This window comes from Peromyscus californicus, unplaced genomic scaffold (genome assembly GCF_007827085.1).
Source record: "Peromyscus californicus insignis strain IS unplaced genomic scaffold, ASM782708v3 Scaffold_14__1_contigs__length_90479793_seg_2, whole genome shotgun sequence".
In the NCBI taxonomy this organism is placed as follows: Eukaryota; Metazoa; Chordata; class Mammalia; order Rodentia; family Cricetidae; genus Peromyscus; species Peromyscus californicus.
This window is the reverse complement of record NW_026294436.1, coordinates 2,530,520-2,554,272: the sequence shown is the minus strand read 5'-3', so window position 1 is coordinate 2,554,272 and position 23,753 is coordinate 2,530,520.

Sequence of the window (23,753 nt, the reverse complement as noted above, 5' to 3'; positions counted from 1 at the left end):
TTTGGCTCTCCAGAACACTCATAAGAGTCAGACACAGCTGCACACACATCTGTGGTCCCAGTGTTCCTATGGGAAAAAGGGGAGGCAGAGAAAGGAGAATGCCCAGAACCTCACAGGCCAAAGAGCTTCAAAGTATAAAATGAAGAACAAAAGACTCCACCTCAAACAACTGACACCCAAGGCTGTCCTCTAACCTCCATGCATCTGCTATGACACATGCTTATCTACACTCACACACAGGAACATGCTTACACACATCACACACACACACACACACACACACACACACACACACACACACACACACACACTTAAAAATACATAGAACATCTATATTCCTTCCAGGATGGTTTGAGTACTGTGCATATATTCTCCCCAGAACATCAAGGACACTGAAAAAATATTATACTTTCTTTTTTTTTCTGCCCATCTTTCCTCAGCCAACCATTATATACCCTGGATTGACACGCTCTTCGGCAGTAAGAGATCATTTAGAAGTATTTCTTTCCATTTCTGTAAGCCTTTGGGGTCTTACATATTACCCCATTTGTTGCTGGCTGTCTTTTGAACGTAGGCCTTAATTGCCAATGACAGCAAAAATGGAAAAATTTCTTTCCACATATTATTACAGTAACTGTGATTACTACCAGCAGGAAAGGTAACTCCTTTGTTCACTTCAGACCAGCAGCCGTCTGTTTTCCTTCTTCACAGCCATCATATAATGGATACTTTCTGATGACCACATATTGAGGAATAAATACTGCAACTTCCTCCTACATAGACATCCAATAGGGCCTCCTTCAATCATTTTATACTTTTAAAAATAGTCCCATCCTTTCTTCAAGATCTTGTTTTCTGTTTCAGAAAGAGTTATTGGTCTTCTTCATGGGGAGAAAAATAACATCCAAAGTACAGAAAAAAGCTTGGTTCCCAGTATTGAGGGAGGCCAAGGGAGCCATTGAAGTGGGATGCTTAACTTTGCTGTGCCTTGGGAACAGCTATGGTTAGAGTCCATTTCTCAGTTTTTTCTATATACTTCCCCCTGTAAATAAGTATCTTACAGAGGAATGCAGAAACAATAAAATCCAGGGAATAACTCCATTTTCAAAAGGAATATTATTTTTGTGTCTCTGTGTTCATGTACATGTGAGCATGGGTTAGCTGTGGAGGCCAGAAGAGAACCTTGTAGAGGACTTGAGTTTGGGTCTCAGCACCCTTATCAGGCAGCTTACAGCTACCTATAACTCCAACTCCTGTTGATCTGATCCTCTCTCCTGGCCTCTGTGTGCACTTGTACTTAAGTGTGCACCATACCAATAAAGAATCTATGAAAGAGACACTTGTGCTTCTCCCCTCAGCTATAAGACAGTTGACAAAATGTACCCCAAGGAATTGGGGTTCCTCCAGGAGTCTCATGAGGTGGTGCCAGAAGGAACAGGAACTTGTCTCTGGAAACTTTTGCAGGGGAGATAGGAGCCCTGACGATGATGGGAAGGACCACAGCTTGACCAGGACTGCTTAGCTATCCATACCCCTTGTCTTCCTTTTTAACCAGAACAGCATGCCATCGCTCTGAAGATGGGCTTGGATTTGTTTGTATCTCTTCTCAATGTGCTAATGTTGAATGAATCCCTTCTTACATTGGTCTTCACTATTCAAGCTTCAGTTGGCCTTTTGGGAACAGGTGGCCAAGCCTTGCTTGTTAAGGCTGCCAGAAGCAGACTGTGATCGTCAACATCTCCAACAACACTTGCAGTTTTTCAAAATCCCACATCAAAAACTACACCACAACAAAATCATAGGAACACTGTGCCTTGTTGAAGGTCCTGAAGGTGAGGGACAGGAGATAAGTTTGTCTGACAGGACTTGGGTCTTTGAATTATCCACCGGGCGGGTCTTCTCGGCATTCCAGCCACACAGCCTCTGTGTTCATTCTATGCCCTTCATTTTCAGGTCTTGTGCCTCTGGATTATTTAGTTCAACAAGTGCTGCCCACAGATGAATAGGCGCAGGGTCATGCACTCCATATGAGAAACATACCAGGGAATACCCCCCCAAAGAAGGCTCTTCCTCCCCAAGCAGCCATCAACTGTCTGCAGTTCCTCAGCCAGGTGGAGACCTCTGTAGTCTTGTCCTCGTCTGTGCTGGAATTTTTAACTAGCTCAATCTTGTGCAGGAAACTCTAACTGGTATGAGATGATGTGTGTAACAGCTATACCATGTGCAGAAGACAGCATTTTATGACTCCTCCCCATCCTCCGCCTCACATTCTTTCTGACCCTTCTTCTGCAATGTTCTCTTGGGGAGACAGGTGTGGGTGGGTGTGGACGTGCCAGCTCTGATTGAGCACTCACCATCACTTGTTCTTAGCATTGTGAACAGTTGAGTCTGTACTTTTTGATAACTTCTCCTTCTCTTCTTCCCTCAAGTGTCTCAGTTTGTCTCCGAGAGGAAATTCACTTTACTTCAGCTTACCTTCTGTATTTAATTTCTTAAAATCCTTTTCAGGGGTAGCAAACGCTTTTGATTTTGTGGATAAAGCTTTTTTTTGTGCTCACTAAAAGAAAGATGATCTGGTTGCTAAGATTCTCCTTCTGCTGAAGGCTGTGGACTGTAACAAACGACAAATAATCCCTTCCTGTCTCATTCTAATACTTAGAATAAGGATCTGCTCAATGGTAAGCACAGAAATTGTATAATTTGTCATTTTTTTCCAGTTGTGTGCAGAAACCTGTGTTAACTGGCATGGGTTTTCTAATTCGTTCCACATGTTTTAGCATCTTTGTGGCCTGATGTCTTAGTCATGTGCCCACATGAGAAGTCCACTACTCTGTTCGAGCCCCTCTGACCTTTTGCTCTGGCAAGCCTGTAGATGACCACATCTGTTCATGTACACACAGTGCTTACAGGAGCCAAAGTGAGACTGAAGCACTGCAGAGATTTTAGACCAACTAAGAGGCACAGTCTTTGCCTTGAGCCTTGCTGAAGTACACAAAGGCATAACTTCTGGTTTTGTTTCCTAGTGTTGAATTTATGTGACTTTGGTCTGGAGGTAATTCATTGGATTTCATCAGCATTTGGCTGCCTGGTTTGGAGTCCCAGAACTTCCTAAGTCATCATTATGGAACAATGCTCAAGTTCGTGAGTGCAGAGATCCGCGATTAGAATCATACCATCTGGGGAAGCACACATATGTCTTGGAATAGAAACTGAGCATACTGAAGTCTCAGTCTTCCCTTCAGTGAAATGGGTTGGGTCTTTTGCATGAGCATTTAACTAGAGAACAAATTAAATTGTTTTGCAGAGTGCAAGATATGGGGCATCCTTCAATATGTTTTATGTAATTATATTTTTATCAGTTTTATTGTTGAATGTATAGTATCTTAATATTGTCCTTCCTAGAAATCCTCAAAATTTCTCCTCTTTGGAACTTCACCTAGAAATTGGCCCTTTTGAGATCCCTTAGGACTCAACCTGGTTTATAGATGTATCTTGCCAATCTCTACCTTCATGTTTACATGACAGTCTCTGTAAGGGTCCATGTTTAAGTTTCCTTCTTATAAAGGTGTAAGTCACTTTGGAGTAGGGTGACTCTTTACTCCCGTCTTAAGTATGACATCTGCAACAACTATGTGGTTGAGACAGAGACATTTGACCTCACATAGGTATTCTCCATTCATTTTGCACAAACAAAATATATCATATTTAAATGTATATAAACATGTGCTATATTATACAAACTACATATATTATGTATATTTGTATGCAATATGTATGTGTATACAAGCTTATCTTTGCTAACACTTGGTTTACTAGTCTAATTTCCTTAAGAGGGATACTTCCATCTTATTTATCATATTCTCACTTTTGTGGTTTGCAGTAGTAGATCTTGCACACACTACCAACAAGGTCAGTTTTATGGTGTATACTCAAAATTCCATACAAGCTAAGAGGGAAGATAATATATGTGGATAGGTATGAGCTGCTATAAAGATAGTGGAGAAAGTGGTAGATAACAAACACCTGTGTAGTTTAGACAATTAAATCTACAGATACCAAGGTTGCTTTGGTATCTGTGGCTGACATCATGAGTCCCAGTTCAGGCAGTATTCACAAGGTATCAGAGAGGGTGGCACACTTCAAATTCCCTATGCCTCTGCGGAACACTAAGCCCATGCTAGCACAGACTTCCTAGTTTGGATAAGACTCGAGGTTGATTCTAACTGCAGTGTAGTGAGGCCATTTGGAAACAGCCCCTGGGTAGTATATAGTTGATGGCATGCCTGGAGAAAACTGGCTGTGACCCACCTAACAGTTATCTGTAGACTATGCTACCCTCTGACAAGGTAAATGGAAGTGTCAACTTACTGTGTTTCTTCAACCTCATTCAAGATTCAGGAAATATGTTGTAGGAATTATTAAATCTTTATTTTCAGAGTATTTATGCTACAGGTGTTTCCTACTTGCAATTCTGTAGTCAACCTATTTGTTCAAGTGCTATGACGTTTCATACATGTTTTTTTTTATTTATACTTCAAAAGAGCCAAGCAGGGAAGTGATGTCTGCTCCTAGCTTACAGAGCAGGAAAGTAAATGTCAGCCAAATTGAAGTATCATATGAACATAGGGGAATATAGTCATATGAATGTGGGAGAAAGAAGATAAATTGATAACTAAAGGGTAGGGAGATGGCTCAGTTGGTAAAGTGCTAGCGTCACAGGTATGAGGACCTATGCTTTCTAGGATGCACATAAGAGCCAGGCACAGTGGCATATGTTTTCTATCCTAGTACAGAAGAGGCAGAGCCAGGAGCCTTGCTGGCCAGCTAGTCTAGACAAATTGGTTAGTTCCAGGTTCAGTGGGACACCCTGTCTCATAAAAAATAAGTTGCAGCATGCTTAAGAAACCACACAGTGTCAATTTCTGACCTCTATGCTCAGTCTCTTTCTGTTTCTTCTCTTCCTCCTACCCCCACACACATAAATACACATAAGAACCCGTTAATTTATAAATGTGCCTACACACAAACACATGCATACACACTCATTAAATTACTTTAGAATTTCAAAAAATACTCAGCTTCACGCTACTTTTTTTCTATTAAATATACTCCAATAATCTTCCTTTTGTACAATTCCATTTGTTCCTTTATGAAGCAGAAGTACAGGCCAAAGCCCTGCTAGACTTAGAAATATAGTGGTAATAGACTCAAGTCTCAATCTTCATGGCACTGGCATAGATTTAGCATCAAACAGAACTAAATGAAGTAACTATACTATTAAAAATCTACTGATTAATATGGATGATGATTAAAGTTCATACAGCTAAGTCTAAAGAGTTTCTGGATTCTCATTGATGACTTCACATATCCAAAGCAGCAAGAAGAGAACTGCTGTGTTTGGTCCCAGGATTTTGTAAGGTACTGTAGATTGTAAGTCACTGTAGATTGCTGTGGGATGGACTGTATGTCAAGTGTGTTGCTGATTGGTCAATAAATAAATCACTGATTGGCCATTGGCTAGGCAGGAAGTATAGGTGAGACAAGGAGGAAAAGAACTCTGGGAAGTGAAAGGCTGAGTCAGAGACACTGCCAGCCGCCATGATGACAAGCAGCATGTGAAGATGCCGGTAAGCCACGAGCCACGTGGGAAGGTATAGATTTATGGAAATGAATTAATTTAAGCTGTAAGAACAGTTAGCTAGAAGCCTGCCACGGCCATACAGTTTGTAACCAATATAAGTCTCTGTGTTTACTTGGTCGGGTCTGAACAGCCGTGGAACTGGCAGGTGAGAGAGATTTGTCCTGACTGTGGGCCAGGCAGGAAAACTCTAGCTACAGTAGATAGCATGAGTTCATTTGAGAGTGGGAGAGGTGGCTCAACAGTCATGAGTATGTACTGCTCTTGTAGTGGGTGTTAGTGGTCCCAGCACCAACATGAGTAGCTCACAACTGCATGTAACTCTAGCTCAAGGAGATCCCAAGCTTTCTTCCCGCCTCTATGAGTACCTGTACTCACATGCACACATCTACACACAGACATACACATTTACACATAATTAAAAATAAAGATTTGAAAACAGATCATTTTAACTTCAGAGTTTAATGGTAAACAGGACATTGCTAAGAATTCAGGTTGGATGGTTGTGTAGGCCTGCACTAGGGAGGCAGACACACGTGAATCTCTGATTTTGAGGCCACTCATCTCCAGAGGGAGTTCCAGAACAGTCAGAGCTACACAGAGAAACCCTGTCTCAAAAAAATCAAAAACTAAATATCATCCAACTAAGCAAACAAAAATAATTAAGAAAAAAACATCTTAGTGCAAATAAATGTAGGTTAAGATATGATGCTGTACTTTTGACTTTTCTGGGACTGAGAGGAACCCTGTACATTTGGAGTTTGTTGAGCAAGTTGGAGATGAACAGGGATTGACCTGGATTATTGGGAGAAGAGTTAGGCATTGCCAATGACTGGGGATTTGTTCCTGGGATGTTGATGAATGGCTGAGCAGTAGTCAAAGGTATAGATTATCTGAGAGTGCTCCAATAAATTGAAGATGTGAAGAGGAAGAGTTTAGGTAGATTGTTCTTATATGCCTGAAGGGGATGGTGGTTACATATGTAGGTGTATGAACTTGTGAAGGCCAGGCGCTGACATCAGTTGTCTCATCATTCTCTTCCCTAATTTTTGAGACAGGGTCTCTCCCTGAACATGGAGCTCAATGATTTGGCTAGGCTAGCTAGTTAGCAGGTCTGACTACCTTTTCTCTGCCTTCCCCACACCAAGAATACAAAAGAACCCCAATTTGCCCAGCAACTTTTTTTTTTAACATATTCATGGAGGATCTGATATCTGGTCCTCATCCGTGCAGTGCAAAAACTTTGCCAACTGAACCATTGGCTCCAGGGCTTTGGGTTTATCCGATGGCTGCTACAGGGAATATTGGTTCTCAACCTTCCTAAGGCTAAGACCCTTTAATACAGTTCCTCATATTGTGGTGACTTCTAACCATAAAATTATTTCATTGCTACTTCATAATTGTAATTTTGCTACAGTTGTGAACAACAATGTAAATATCTAATATGTGACCCTTGTGGGAGTCACTACCCACAGGTTGAGAACTAGTGTTTTAGATAGTTGAAAGGACAGCTAATGAAATCCTGTTGTAACAGCAGCATTGTAATAATTGAGGTTGGGAAGATTTAATACCGTTACTCAGATGAAGAAAATATATCTTAAAGAAAATAATGTGGTATGGTTTTTAATTGATAGACATGTTTTCCCCATTCTCTGCCTCTGTACAAACTGAAGAGTCCATACTGATCTTTGCCCACAGTGGGGCAGGATGCACTCTTTGTCCTGGAAGACAAGAAGAGCTTCCGACACTTTGGCATGCATTTGGGAGCTCACAGTTGTGAACTGATATGCCCAGTACCTTTATTTTCCTATGGATTTGATTCTTTCCAGGACTGCCAAAAATGATCAGAATAAACTTGCTTGGCTTGAAGCCAAAAGAGTGTGTATCCTTGGTTTTTGAGGCTATAGGTCTAAAATAGAGGAGTTAGCAGGGCCACACTTCTGAATCTTCTAGGGTAGAGGTCCTCCTGCTTTGGCATCCGTAGGTGGCTCCTGACCATCAGTGGCTTGTGGCAGGATGATCATAAGCTTGGACCCCATTCTCATTAGCTTCATTTCTGTGTTTGCCCTCATTTCTCTGTGTATAGCACAGCATTTCCTGAAAAGGACCCTGAATGGATGCATGTAAGTTATGCATAAGAGAAATGGTCACATGCATAAGAAAAAAGACAAATAGGAAGATTGTTTTTCTTTCCCCAAAGTCCAGAATGGTTTAATCTTAAGATATTTAATTACTTAGTTTGCAATTGCTAAAACACATTTTGTTTGAAACAATATCCCAATGTTGTCTAACATATTACATGCTAATTTTGAAATTAAAATAAATAATAATAAATGGATATACCAATAAAACAAAACTAAAAACTTTACTTATGAAATTAAGATTTCAACTGGTCTCAAATTTATTTTTTAAATGTAATTAAAACAACAACAACAAAAGAAACAAATTGCATTCATGGTCTGTAGAGATATCTCAGCAGTTAAGAGCTCTAGATACTTTTTCAGAGGACCCATGTTCAATTCCCAGCACTCACATTTCAGACCTTCCAATTCAGGGGATCTGGTGCCCTCTTCCTGGCCTTTGCGGGCACTAACTATACACATGGTGAACATACAAATATATATGCAGAGTAAAACATTCAAATGCATAAAATGATAAAACGAGATTTTAAAAATTGTTAAATTTTAAAGAAATTATTTACATTTGCAAAGATTTTATTTCTAAATAAAGTTGCATCCTATGCCCTCTCTTCATATGCATCCACATTCACTGTACCCAAAAAATTAGATGAAAATTCTTAATCAGTAAATTCATCACAACTGAATAACTGCCATGTAGAAGACTTGGTACTTCGTAGTTGACCAGCATATGCTTTTTAATATCAGTGTAATTTTCTTCACCATAGAGTTATCTTAATACTACTACTACTAATAATAATAATAATTATAACATAAAATTATCTTTATCAGTAATGAGGTAAACATGTACATTTTCTTAAATATATGTAAACCCCTCATTTTGTTGCGAATATTGTTCATACAAGTAAGTTGCAGTTCGCACACAGGAATAACTGTTATCCGTTCTAGAAGGTTGTGTATGATAAATAATACATAGAGGCATAAGAATTGTGTGACCAGTCCTGTGGAGGAAGGGATAGCTAGTTCTGGAAAGATTTGACTGGCAGCTCTCCAGGAGTCTGTGTGAAGATTCCTGAGCTGGACTAAACCAATAACAAAGTAAGAGAAGATGCAGCACTGGGATGGAACTAATTGGCTCCACAGATAGGGCTCTTTGCTACCATGCTGTTCAGCCCCTCAAATTAAAACTTGTCCTGGGAAACGAGTTTAGCCTGTGTAGAGAACACAGGTTCAATAAAATAAATAAAATAATAAATAAATAATAAAATTAATAAAATAAGCTTTGTGAGATTAGTCATATCATAAGTAAGAGAATTCTACCTTCCTAGACCAAATAGCCACTTCCAGGAACCATAAATGACAATCTGCACTCAAGAGACACAGCTTGTTTGTTGACCCACTAATTCCTTACTTGAGAACTGAACTGTGGAAATTATAATTGATTTTTCAAAGAGTTTTATTAAAGACATTTCATCTATTTTGAAACTATTTTTAATCATTGAAATTGGAAAACAATATAATGCTTAATATCAACATGTGCAAAATATGCTTTGATATCTCCTTCAAATACTATGCAGTCATGATTTATGTATTACAATAATGTAATAAAATGGAAATAAATTATTTTTATCACTAAGAACGGGCATCTTAGGTTGGATTTCACCAGAAGAAGGATTTGTATAATTTGTTACATAAAAAGTGATCATGAGGCTGGGGAGATGTCTCAGTGGATAAGCATAATCACTGTACAAGAATGAAGACAGAGTCTTCACAGTCTACAGAGTATGGGAAGAATGCATTGGGATCAGAGACTAATAATACACCTTTATAAGGCTTTAACTGTAGCATGACCTTCCTTGTTTCAGGACCTTTAAATATTACAGCATTTATAGAAACATATTTTGTAAATAATCGTTGTAATAACAATTGTTGCTATGAGCAAGGTAAATTATGCAACAAGCATTCCCAGGGAACTATGACTGCCTCTGTTTGCCCACTCTGGTACTGCTTGGAGTTAGTGGATCCACAAACACAGTCAGGCAACCTGGTTTCAGAAAAGGAGCTTTTAACCACTAAGTTGAGCTATATAAACCTATTTTAAAGTGGGAAATGAGAAATTTTCAAATTACAGAAATAAAGAGAAGTCATGAGGGTCTATAAGGTCAATGGATGGTCTGTATAAAATCAAACAGCAAAAGAAATGGAGTATGCCACAAACACATGCTGGTGTTACTGAGTTATACTGATTTCTTTCTTCTGTTTCCATTTTATGGATAGATGTAAATATTATGTGTTTGTATGAAAATATAATTTTAAATACTTTTGTCAAAATATATATTCTTGAACGTGACTATATATATGTGGGTATGTGTCTATGTTTGTATGTATGCATGTAGATGGGGCTGGCAAGATGGCTCAGAGGTTAAGAGACCTCATTATTCTTACAGAGAATCAGAGTTGAGTTCTCAACACCCATATCAGGTGACTAACAATCTCCTGTAAATCCAGTGCCAGAGGATCTGATGCCTTCTCTGGATTCCAGGGGTACCTGAACATGTGTGTGCATTCACACAGTTACACAAATAAAGAGAAGTATTCTTAGAAGGATATGTATGGAGAGCATTTTATGAGATATTGACAAATTGTATATATATGAAATACACAAATTGTATATATATGAGACGCTATGATACAGAAATATAAGTACATATAATATGTACATGCACAGAGAATATGATTAGTGTAAATTAAAGTACTCAGCATCTCTGTTACATTAAGTATTATTGAGATGAAGGATGGACATGAAAATAACTCCCCAAAACCTACAAACTGGGGCTATGAAGTTGTCTTAGTAAAGAAAGCATGTCCTCTTTTGTTCCACAGTAATCACATTCTTTAAAAAGCTGGGAGTGGTCATGGGACTGGAACAATGGAAAAAGGCAGATTCCTGAAGCTTGCTGGCCAGCCAACATGCCTATTTGACAGAGACAAGTGACAGATCCTGTCTCAAAAATAAGGTAAACAGATAGCATCTAAACAATGACAGCTGAGGCTGACCTCTGGCATCTACATGCATGTGTATACACACCTGCATGTGTATGTGTATCTGCACAGACATGAACATACACATATGCATGACTATAGATCTGCGAACTTGAAAGCAGATGCTGTGTTTTCAGTTGGGAAACTGTTCTGTTGATGCGATTTGTCAATTGCTGGAAAAAGAGAAGAGAAGAGCCCTCTGAACTCACACATGCTGTGTTCTCTTCTCTGAGGACAACTGTGTTTTCAGGAGAGACTGACTGTGGTTCACCTGGGGTCGTTAACACCCTGTCTAACATCACAACGCACTTCCTCCCACTCTGCCTGAAGCAGTCATCGATTCCGGACAACCATGGGTGGTCTTGGACTGCTCCTGGCCCCTGCTCAGCCTCTGAGGCCCACCAAGCCTCACTTTGTCTCCCTTGGCCACATTGAAGGAACTCCTCTAGGCAGAACTTTTTCAAAGAGCTGAAACCAGGATCAAAGTTCTGAAGCCAGTAAAGGCGAGAGACCCCCCCAGGTACATGTGTTTCCCTTTATTCGCTGAGCTCCTGCAGCTTTTATTTTCCAAATTTTCTTTTTGTGAAACTCTCTGTTTCGCCAACATTTCCAAAATTAATTTTGACCTTCTGGCAAGATTTTAATTTCACATGCCCCAGCAGATTCTCTTTGTCCAACAACTTACTCTATATATTTATTATTCCTGATAGAAAACAGCATTATCTTGCCAACATCAGTATTTACTCCATGCTTAATTACACTGGCATTGGTCCCCGAGGTGAGAGTCTGGACAGGAAGTACAGTGGTCCCTGTAGAGCTGTGGCTTTGGACTGACCCTGTGATTATTACTGGGTCGCTGCAGATGGACGCTTACACAGCATGCAGTTTTGCCTTCTTTGTGTACTTGGTGTATCATTGATGCCATCTGAGTATGTGTGCATACAATGACATAACAGTAACTTTGAAAGTATTGTGAAAATGGAGGACAATTTTGCTAGGGTCAATACAAGGTGTTGACTAGAATAAATGTAGTAGATAGTTACTATTAGTGATCATGAGAATATCTGCTTAAATTGTGTAGAAATACAACATTAATAAACATGCATGATCTATTCAATATGAAAGTCCCAGAAAGGAGCCAGGTATGGTAACACACATCTATGATTCAAGCACTGAGGAGGTTGGGGCTGGAAGATTACTAGAAGGTTGAGGCCATCTTAGGTTGCATAGAAAAATGGCAGGAAATGGCTTTTCCAGAGGACTAACTTTGGTTCCTTGAATGCCTGTCATGTGGTTCACAACAACCTGTAACGCCATCTCCAGATAGATGATCTGATGGCCTCTTCTGGTCTCCACAGATACCCAAAACCACAAGCATGCATCATTCATGCACACACACACTCACAGATGCACACACACACACACACACACACACACACACACACACACACACACACACAGAACAAGGGGGGGGGCACATATACCTACCTGTGTCTGCAGGCACAGGTGAATATAATTTTTAATAAAAGGGGCAAAAAGAAAAGAAAAAGAAAAAGAAAAAAGATAGTGAGTGCCAGATCATGATCATGAAGGCCAACATAATGAGACACAATTCTTCGCCCCACAGAGAAAAAAATTTAAGAAAAACTGGTTTATACATTTGGATTGGTGCTATCTTCAGCCTTGACCACAGAAGCTTCTTTCTACAGCAAGCAGTGATTGTTGGGTGGTCAAGGTACTGAGAACAAGTGATGTTGAGTGCTCATTCTTAAGTATGACACTCATATCACCTTCTCCAAGGCTCAGGCAACACAGTGAATGAGGAGACAATGAAGATAAAAACCAGATGATGGACAGGAAGTCTGTAAAATCTGTTTTCTGGGTATTATGTGGCTATGGCATTCATGAACTTAGCAGCTGAGATTTCCTGTGTAGCATCTGCAAAAGACTGAGCCACTAAATATTCAGCTATTGCTGGTGAAAGGACTCATGGGGGCCCTGCTCTACCCAGGAGAGCTAATGGTGGTGGAGGGCTGCTGGAGGAGAAATCATTGTCTTTGATGATGTAGCCCCCGATGACTTATTCACATTTAAGCTGATGGTGTTACACCATGTCCACTCTAGTGGTCCTGGTCACATCTGCTGGGTCACAAAAAAAAAAAAAAAAAAAAAAAAAAAAAAAGTCATGAATATGGTATGGGGAAGGAGAGAGGAATGTTACCAGAATGGATTCTATGAATGGGATTGTCAAAGAATAAATTAACTATATAATTAAAAAGGAAGAAGGAATGGATGAATAGCAAGGGTAAGAGAAGGGAAAGACAGAGAAACAAGAGAAAAGAAAGAGATAAGTTCTCAAATGGAAGAAGAGATGATGTTTCTCACCTGCAGGGGAAACCACAGACCCTCCTTTGATGGACATCACTGTGCCATGGAGGCCCAAGCCCACTCTGTCATTACTAACCACCTGTGGGCATGTTCTTGGGTTTTGAATTCCAGTCTTACACTCCTTCAAGATGCTCTAGTCACATGCCAAACTCTTTTCCACGCAGACAACTATGTTTTTCCCCACAGATAGGGCATATCTTAATCCCTGGCTTCCCCTCTCTGTAGATAAAGTTTTCCTGCCTGGCCCACAGTCAGGACAAATCTCTCTCACCCGACAGTCCCACAGCCGCTCAAACCCGACCAAGTAAACACAGAGACTTATATTGGTTACAAACTGTATGGCCGTGGCAGGCTTCTTGCTAACTGTCCTTACAGCTTAAATTAATCCATTTCCATTAATCTATACCTTGCCACATGGTTCGTGGCTTACCGGCATCTTCACATGCTGTTTCTCATCATGGCGGCTGGCAGTGTCTCTCTGACTCAGCCTTCCACTTCCCAGCTTTATTCTCCTCCTTGTCCCACCTATACTTCCTGCCTAGTCAATGACCAATCAGTGATTTATTTATTGACCAATCAGCAACACATTTGCCATACAGAACATCCCACAGCACCTCTCTGAACATCTAATGTCTTTCTACTTTTCCTTTCTACTTTCCCACTCCTGTACTCACAGGCTTCTAGAGGTTGCTTCTTACTATATCACCATGCCCATAATCCCTGGGCATTCTGTTATACAATGTCCCCATTATATTTTTCTGTCATATTCATTTGCATCTGAAAAATTTCACCATTTATCTCTTGACTTTCTTTTCTTTATTCCATCTGGTGCTAAATTTCTGCCATAGCAGTCATATTGCTTTTTTTTTTCTGCTGTATTGCAGTTTCTAGTACATAGTCATAGACTATTAGCATTCACTTAGTATTGAATGCATGGGAATTTTGTTGAATGAATAGATGAAACCACTCTCATTTAAATAAAGAAAAAACTTCTCTCCTATATAAGTTGCATAAAAGGTGGGTTCCATATGTAATAATTTTGGTTTGATCTGGGATTTAGAGAAGAAATGACTAGATAAGAAAAGGAAGAAGAGATCATTTTAATTGGGAATCAGTATACAAGCCAAGACACAGAAGAGGTGGCTCTAAGAATCAGGGTCATTACACCTGACTGTGTGATGGAAGGACAGTCCAAATGAGTCCTAACCTTCCTTTGGAATTTTTTCTCTTTCATCAGCTGTGCGTTCTAATACTTGGGCCAGGAGCCATCCTTGACTTTTTCCTTTCTCTTTAATATGCCTGGTAGAACAAGAAATCCACTACTATGCCTTAATGGACTTTGAACTGAACACTGCTCACAAACTCTGAGGAGTCACCATCATCTGAGATGATGACTGATGTTTTGCCCCAGGTCTTCTGCTCTTACCCTGGCTGAAATCTACTCTCCACTTACAGCAGGACTTAGCTTCCATTTATTACACTCACCATATTAATTTACTCTTCCCCATGGAATCAGAGTGCAGACCAGGCCCACAAGTATGGATAGCCTGGCTCCCACTTCCTTCCCAACTTCTCTCTGTCTCACTCAGCTTCTCCACACTGATGGTACCCGATTCCAGAATTGTGAGAGACACAAAAGTTATCTCTTTCCTCAGCCTGGAACTTATTTTGTTCCCTCTGAAACCTGCTTAGAGATCTTCGTCTCTGATGTCTGATTTACTTGCAACTTGTCAAGGACACAAGATTGAATTCTATTGCTCATCTGACTTCGTTTCTAATGCACCTTCCTCTGTTGAACATATTTCCTTTGTTGAGCTTACAAAGAGTCTTTAAGACGATATGTATTGAACTTATTTATCAACGTCATTACTGACTGATAGCTTTCTGTGCCTAGAATGTCTTTTCCAAAAGACAGAGACCACTGTTTTCTCTACTAGCTGAGGTAGGACCATTGCCTATGATGTCCCTTGAGACAGAGGCCCTCAAATGTTTGCTTAATAGACAAATGAATGAGAAGTGACGTTAGTTATCTTTAGCCCATAACTTGGAGGGACAAATACAAAAAGTAAGAGACTCAGCCAGAAAGGTACTCTGAGGAACTGCAGAGAAACTCAGTGGTAAATAAAGTGCTTGATATGCAAGCATGACGACCAGATTCCAGAACTTGCATGAAAAAGCTGGATGCAAGTGCATAATCCCAGGACCAAGGAGGCAGAGATCAGCAGAAGCCTGAAGCCTGATGGCCACTCAGTGTAGCTGAATCAGCAAGCTCTAGGAAAACATGAAAGACCCTATCTCAGTAAAAGAAAGTGAACCCTCTGAAGGGAAGGACATCTTAGTCTGACTGAGGTCTTCAACCTATTGCTGCCTGGTCTCACCTTTTCCGATATTGTTTATATGGCTGGTGATGCTCCTTGTTTACCCATCACGAGGTTACAAACAGATTCATCTTGTTTCACATGTTCTCTTGGTTCTTGTCTTTTGTGAGGAAAGAATTCAATCAAAACACATAGACAATTCAATCAGATCATAGAGAAAAGGTAAGCAAAGCAAACATTCCTAAGAGAGACTAGAATGGGTTATGTAGGACCCACCCAACATCCTGACACCATCTTACATAAAGTCCCCTTTAAGAGAAAACTCTTCCTCCCCTCTTTCTCTCTGTCCCCACGAGATGCTCACCCTCCTCTCTCTCTCCCTCATGCCATCCCTCCCTCCCTTCCTCCTTCTCTCCCCTTTCTCTTCCCTCCCTTCCTCCCTCTCTCCCCTTTCTCCTCCCTCCCTTCCTCCCTCTCTCCCCTTTCTCCTTCCCTCCCTTCCTTTCTCCCTTCCCTGAAATAAACTTTCTATGTGGTTGGCATGTCTGCATATTGTAAGTAACTTTCCACCACTCCATGATGCAGCCTGCCACGTCTGCATGGCATGTCTCCCTCACTCACCAGGGCACCTTGGTCCAACCTGTCAAGGCCTCCTGTGAGCTGTTCCATAACTTGTTGCCCCAAGGCAAGCAACCAACTGGGATTTCTAAGGAAATATTTGTAGGTTTTAAAGACGATTTATGAATATTTGTGAGATGGGTATCATATTCACTGAACAAGTGACCCCTTTTCCCCTCTCCAATTAATGGTAAACCAACTTCCTTTTCTTGCCATGATGCTATAGGGAAACCCATAACTAGATGTTGTTGCCAAACTTCAACATGGGTGATATAATGACACCAGGTCTTCTGAAGATGTGAACCTTTGGCTCATGTATATGTGTGGGAGAATATTCTAGTGTTTTGTTTTCATATCTGATAGGGCAATAACAACATAATTTCAGCTTTAAGGATATTTAACCACAAAGGGTCATTCTGACCGTCAGGAGACACAACTGCCTAGAACCAGCTACAGTTTTCTTGGTCACCTCTTATCTGATTTCTTGTCTACCCAATATCAACTTCATTCCTAGTCTTCCCTCATTGAATGATTGCCTGACCTGTTCATATTTGTTAACCAATCTGCAGAAAATGCTTGGTGTCTAAATTTTGATTATCACTACCTAAGTGTATGTCCTTCTCCAATGTCCCCACCCTCTGGTCCACCTCCTGTGTTCATCAGCATACAAGCTCTCTGAAATGCCCTGTAGAGAGTGGACTGGTATGAGGTGAAGCACCCTGTCTGTTGACTCTCCCAGTTCCCCAGCCTGCCGGAACTTTTCCCATCTCTTCTATTTCTCATTAGAGAAGCGTGCTTTTCTGCCTCTCTGGACATGTGGGGTTTCATAAAAATCATTCTTTCCATTGTAACAGCTCCTGCCTTACCGTTACAGCTATTAACTTTTCCAATTAAGTCTTTCCTTGTCTATATCAGGATTTATTCTAATTTGGTAGCTTCAGTTGGTGGAGATTTTTTTTCCAGGAGAGATACAACATAAACATATCTACCAGCCAAAACAGGAGACTCAGAGATCAAAATAATGTGTATACCAATGTCCAGTTTGGTGTACCAGTGAGTTATTGGGGCTACTTACAGGAGTGTGGGCCAGGAGTTACTTATAGGATCAGGCATGACTCAAAGACAGCTTCATCACTAGCGCTCTCTGAAGGAATTAGAGGTCTCAGACCCTCCTCAGCACCTCTGCTGGTCAGTCTCCTCCCTAAGTGTTTACTGCTTCCATAACCTTGGGGTGGGGATGCCATGGTTGGATTTGGGGATGTTTAATGAATTTGTAAGTTTTGTCTTCCCCAAACATTTAAGATTATTTACTTCCTGTGTCTTGTGAACACCCCCTTCCTTCCTGGAGGCCATGTTTCAACTCAGATGCAATACCATCTTCTTTAGAAAAACAAATAGATAAATAAAAGAAATCCCACCCTTCATCTTAACTGGATGCTATCTTTCCATGGGGAAAAGAGCATAGCCATCATGACCCATAAAGAAACCCAGAAACTGAACATTCTCTGGAATTATTGTTTATGTTAGCTAATGACCTTCTGATTACTCAAGTCAATTAGGGCTGGTGTTTTGTTGCTAACAGAGAAAGCTACCACTTTCACCAGTACCTGCAGTCAAGGGTTTGGTGTTAATATTCTGACCCAACCCTTGAAACCCCACCCCTTGGCGCCACCCTGAGTCCTAAAGTAAAAGCCTCATTTTAAGGAAAATCCCCTCCCCTTCCTCTCTTCCACTTTTCCTCCCATGAGGTGTACACTCCTATCTCTCTCTCTCTCTCTCTCTCTCTCTCTCTCTCTCTCTCTCTCTCTCTCTCTTCCTCTCTTTTCTCTCCCTCTTTCCTATCTTCTCTTCATCTCTCTATTATAATAAACTATTTCCTCAAGGATGCAGTGTCTGGGTTGTGAATGACTGTCTGCCACCACCATGCCCACATGGCATTTGTCACTGGCCAGCCCACCATGCCAGCATGTTTCCCTGCACACTTGGGATACCCTCAGGGATCCCCCATGCAAATTATCATAACATTGTTGCTAGTGACTTGGCAGATATCCTCCTGGTGCATCTCCACTGACTACTTTGAGACATGCTAAGAGACTTGGAACCTTCAACACTCACTTCATCCAACACTGGCATAATTGTAAGCTCTCCCTTTGGTAAATCTTTCTTTTGGTCATTTCCCCCACAACTGCAGATTTGCTTGGCTCTTGATCATGGTACTGACACCAAATGTCTTAATGCTGTGCCCACACAATTCCATGGCCCACAGCCTTTGGTATGACTGTCCATTGGCTATCTTATGCCATTCATTGGCCCCCGCTGACCCTCTGGAGGCTGCAGGTCAGTCCGCTGGGCCTGATGGGAAATACACCTATAGCCCTCCACCCCACCACTGCCATTGACCCATGTCTGGGATTCATTTCTCTGTGGCTGCTTACACCATGCCGCATTGTGGGGGGCTCCCTCTCTCCTGCCTGGCTTCACTGCTTTTCTGTTTCCCAGTGCCCTCCAAGGCACCACCTCTGAGCTCCAATGCATTAACTGTAAAAGTTTTCCAGGAAAACTTTTCTCCATCTTTCTTTCACCCTCACTCATGGGATACCCTGGCCTGGTCAACTGGGGGTTCCCCACTCAAGCAAATTCATAACAGCTGGGACTAACAAGTGATAGAATTACTAGCCACTCCCCCATGAAGGTGCACATGCTGGCAAGATACTTAGTCATTCCAGGGCCGTACATCTTATTGTGTGCTGCATGGTCATGTAATTTGCGCTCAGCATGATCATGTCATCAATGTGCATACATGGCATAGCTATGTAAGCCCATATGCACATGTGCAGGGGAATCAATAAAAGTGGGTCCCACATACCCCTCCCCACTTCTTGCATGACCATTTCCATAGGCCTAAGCACTCCACTCTGTTCTCCTCTTAATAAACTCTTATGGTAGGTTTTGTTGTGTCTCTTGGCTTTTCTCACATGGTGAACAGCACTGTTTAATGAATAACACAGCGCTGCATAATAAAATAAAAATAACAGTAAGGCTGTATTCAGACCAGTCCAGATAAGAGCAATGTGGAAAGCCTGACTTACTTTACATTTGTCCAAAGGATGCTATAGGAATGAAGACAGATAAATGGGTTTTAGTGGTTTGTTGAAAACCTGTATCAGAAGACACAGAGAGAAGCAAGGCCTTTTTCTAAAATTATCACTGCACATTTGTAGAGTAAATTCAAGTTCCATGGCTTTTTTCTAGGATGTGAATGAATGGGCGAGTGTAGTCAGTCATATCACAAAGGCCAGTTCTACAGTTGCTAAGCAACTCATGCAAGAAGCCATGGTAACTCCATAGAAGTAGCAGTAAGAGGGAGAACCAAATATGGGGGAATTCTTTTTAGTATCTCAAAAGGGAATACAGAGAGAAGCTTTGCAGTGTCATCCACTGGTGTTTTCTTTTGAGACAGGGTCTCATTTGTCCACAACTGGCCTTGAATTCACTATATAACTAAGGATGACCTTGAACTTCTGACCCAACTACCTCCACCTCTTTGATGTGGTGTTGGGGATCAGATCCAGGACTTTGCCAATGCTAAGCAAGTGCTCTACTTACTCTACTGATGGAGCTACATTGTTGGCCCCAATATGTCTTACTTTAATATATGTCTTTGACAATTCCTATTCTTTAAAGCCACTTACTGTTTTCCTGAATATCTGGACAACAAAGACTTATAAGCACAGAAAATAGTTGGGATCTCATTGCAGGAATAGGTTCAGTTTCTCTCTTTAGAGAAGGGTTGTCGGTAATAATACCCTTGCTTGACAGATTCCTAGTCCATCATAGAACAGAATTGGATTCTCTGTAATGTGATTTTAAAAGGGCAGTTTGTGCAAACAAAGTATCACTAAATATCTATTTATTTTATATTTAGTCTCAGCTGTGATGCAAACTTATATTTGAAAGCAGTGCAAAGATATGTCATAAGTAATAACAGGTATAAATTAGAGAAACACAAAGAAGGTGCATAAAGCCTTAAGAGAGAACAGATTGCATCTACTTCCTAATGTCTTAGTTTCATTTCCTGTTACTGTGATGAAATACTCCGACAAAAGGAACTTAAAGGAGAAAGGTTTATTTTAGCACACAGTCCCAGCTATCATGACATGATGCTGGGGAGTCAAGACAGCAGAAACTTAAGATGTCCATATCACACCAATAATCAGGAAATGTAGGGGAGTGAATGCATGTTTGATGCTCAGCACATTTTCTCAGTTTTACAAATTCCAAAATCCCCTCTCCAAAGAATGACACTACCCACAGTAAATGGGTCTTCCTACCCCTATTGACATAAAGTTATTCTCCACAGGTAAGCCTAGAGCCCTGGCTCCCAGGTGATTATACATTTCATCAGGGTGACAGTTGATACTATCAAAGGCAAGAGATATAGGGCATCTTTGCAATTTGAAATAAAACAACATGTTAGCAGTTAATTATAAGCAGTTGCATGAGGGTTGGTGATGCTAGACTGTGGGACTGAGAAGTTCCCATGATGCACACATCTTCTGAAAGGATGAAACAGATGCCATAATAGGCTGCTCAGTCTTCTCTCAGAGAACAGGCCTCTATTTCAGTTTCCTGAGACTTGAGCAAGCAGTTTCTGGGAGGACCATGAACACAAGACAAGTCCTTACAGTAGCTCCCTTTCTGCACATACTTGTACTCTGACTGATCAAGGTTCAGCCAATTGTTTACTGTCTGGGACCCCTCACCAACTTAGAGCTATGTGCATGAGTCAAGGTCATTGACTCATGGGTCATTGAGTCAGCCCCAACAGTCAGTACGTGCTAGGCCAGCCAGCCTCCATGGAAGGTCAAGGAAAAAGCCTGGAACTTGTCCAGGCCTGCCCAAAAATGGATAACTGTAACCCCCAACTAACCCTAGTAAATGAAACGTTACTAACATGATTGCCACTCGCATAAACCAATCCTGATAAACAACATCTGCAGACTCCAAATGTCCTTCTAATAATGGTTGCTGAAAATTCCTCTGGACCACAACCAGTAAATCCAAAGATTACACACCCTTACCCAATCATATCACGTAAAGGCTTGTACCACCCTGCTTGTGGTTTTCCCCTTTAAAAAGCCCTCATTCTGAGAGCTTAGGGCCATCCTCCTCCATCTGATGTGTTGGAGTGCTGGACATGGACCAAGCCCAGGCTTGTAATCAATAAACCCCTGTAAGTTTTGCATTGGATATTGGCTCTGTGGTGGTCTTGCTCGAGGGTCCTGCAATGAGGTCACAACACGTCAAGGTACCTGCAAGCCCCTGGCCTCACTGAAGAGGAAATGACATAGCTGCTCTTAGAGTTCTGTCATCATCAGGGAATGAACACATTCTCCATGGTGAAAGCTGAGCTGCTGATGTCCAAGATGCTCTCCCTTAATTTCTTGTGAAACATCCTGTGAGAAAGCCTCACAAGCATGAGAACTTGATCATCAGCAACCACAAATTAGCTGGGCTTGCTGGTGTGTGTGTGCCTATAATCTCAGTGCTGAGGAGGCAGAGACAGGAATATCTTTGGGTTTGCTGACCAATTACTTGAGAATATATATAGCTTAAATGGTAAACTCCAGATTCAGTGAGAGATACTGTCTCTGAGAAATGGTTAATGGTTAAGAACATTTGCTTCTCTTACAGAGGACTTGTGTTTTCTTCTGAGCACTGACATGGTGGATCTATTGCCTTCTTATGGCTTCCTTAGACAGGCATACACTTGGTGCACATACATCCATTCAGGCAAAATACTCACACACATAAAAAAATTTAAAAAATGTGAGGAGTAAAAATTAAAAATACCAGTATCAACACATATGCATGCACAGGTACATGTGCCTGTGCACACACTATCTACTTCTGACCTACACACACACACACACACACACACACACACACACACGCACACACACACACATACACAAGAATTAGAGGAACTTAGACAAATGGGGAATGGGGAAAGCAAGAACAGGCCCTTTTAAGAGGGCTGTTTCTCTAACCCTGGTTAGTTGTCTAGGTTTCCCAGTAGCATGATTTATTTTATGCTGTGTGAGTCTTAAGCTCATTTAGAGAGCTGCTGGTTACCACCCAGGTAGGCATGCTGCTACTGCATCTTTAGGGTTGTAGTGCCTTGCAGGTCATTGTAGTTCACAAGCATCAAAGCTGAGTAGAATGGTTGGTTTTTTCCCTCCTTGGAAAGCTTGCATGAAGCCTTAAGGGACCATGAAAGCTAGTTTTCAGGGAGGAGGTTTTCAGGTTAGTTTCAGCACAGGGGCTTCTGGGTCTTGTGTCTGAAGTACATAATGTCTTCAGCAATAAGGACATACTCACTTTCTACCTCTGGGAAGCAACCAACAACAATGGCAATAGCCTATAATGTTTTAGGAGTCATCCTAACCAACAACTCAAAACAGAGCTTCTATTGTCTGGTGTTGAGTTTTTTGTTAGATGGTCTTGGCTCTTGGAAGGAAGCATTGCTAGCCCAGATGCAATACGTTCATTTAAACTAGTTCTGTACATTTATACACAGACTCATGTATTGTAATTTGGTTTTTTTGTTTCTTTCTGGTAGATAATTAACAGTATACTTCCTTGTTAATTTTTGAAACATACTTACTCTTATCTTATTCTCCACTCTCCTTCTTCTGCATTTATCTCCCAGCCCCGTTCCTGATTAGAGTCCCCTCCCTGAGTTTTCCTCATATTTCTCATCAGACACTTGCACCTTACTATACCTCTCTGCATTGCTCCCCTACTCCAGCAATGGTCCTATTTTAGTTTCCTGGTGGCTGTAGTTACTCCAAGATATGTTCTCACATCTGAAGGTTTGGAGTTAGGAGCCTCAGATGAGAGAAATTGAATGATCTTCATCTTTCTGGGTCTGGGTTACCTCACACAATATGGTCTTTTCTAGTTGTATCCATTTTCCTTTAAATTTTATACTTTATTTTTCTTTAGTATTCCAAGTATATGTAACATATTTTTATTATCGATTTCTTAGCATTTAGGTTGTTTACACTTACTAGTGTGATGGGGCAAGAGAGTACAGAGGTTCCTCCATCTCATATTCTTCTGGGGCCTTTTCGCATTTGACTAGAATTTGACCTCCTTGATGGAGAATTCCATGGATAATTGTCCAATCTATTCCAGGAACCAGATGTCAAGTTGTCTCTACTTACTCATTTTGGCTTCTGTTAAAAATGCCTGCTTGCATAAAACCTCATTCTGCAGCTACTAAGCAAGATAACAGAATGTGTTTTTTTGCCTTTAAAATGCCCCTTGCTCCAAACACTCAGGGCTACACTTGGGCCCAAATACACGAGTGTAGTCCCAGCCAGATGGGATGAAGACTTTCAATTGGTTTTAGACTGTGTCTGAATGGTCTTCCTTGGTGAGCTCCTCATAAGACTAACTATTGCAAATAGAGCAGCAATGAACAAGTCTGAGCAAGTATCTCTGGAGTAAAATGTCAAGTCCTTCAGCATATGCCAAGAAGTAGTATAGGTTAGATGGTAGAATTATTTTTAGCTTTTTGAGAATTCACCACACTGATTTCCAGAG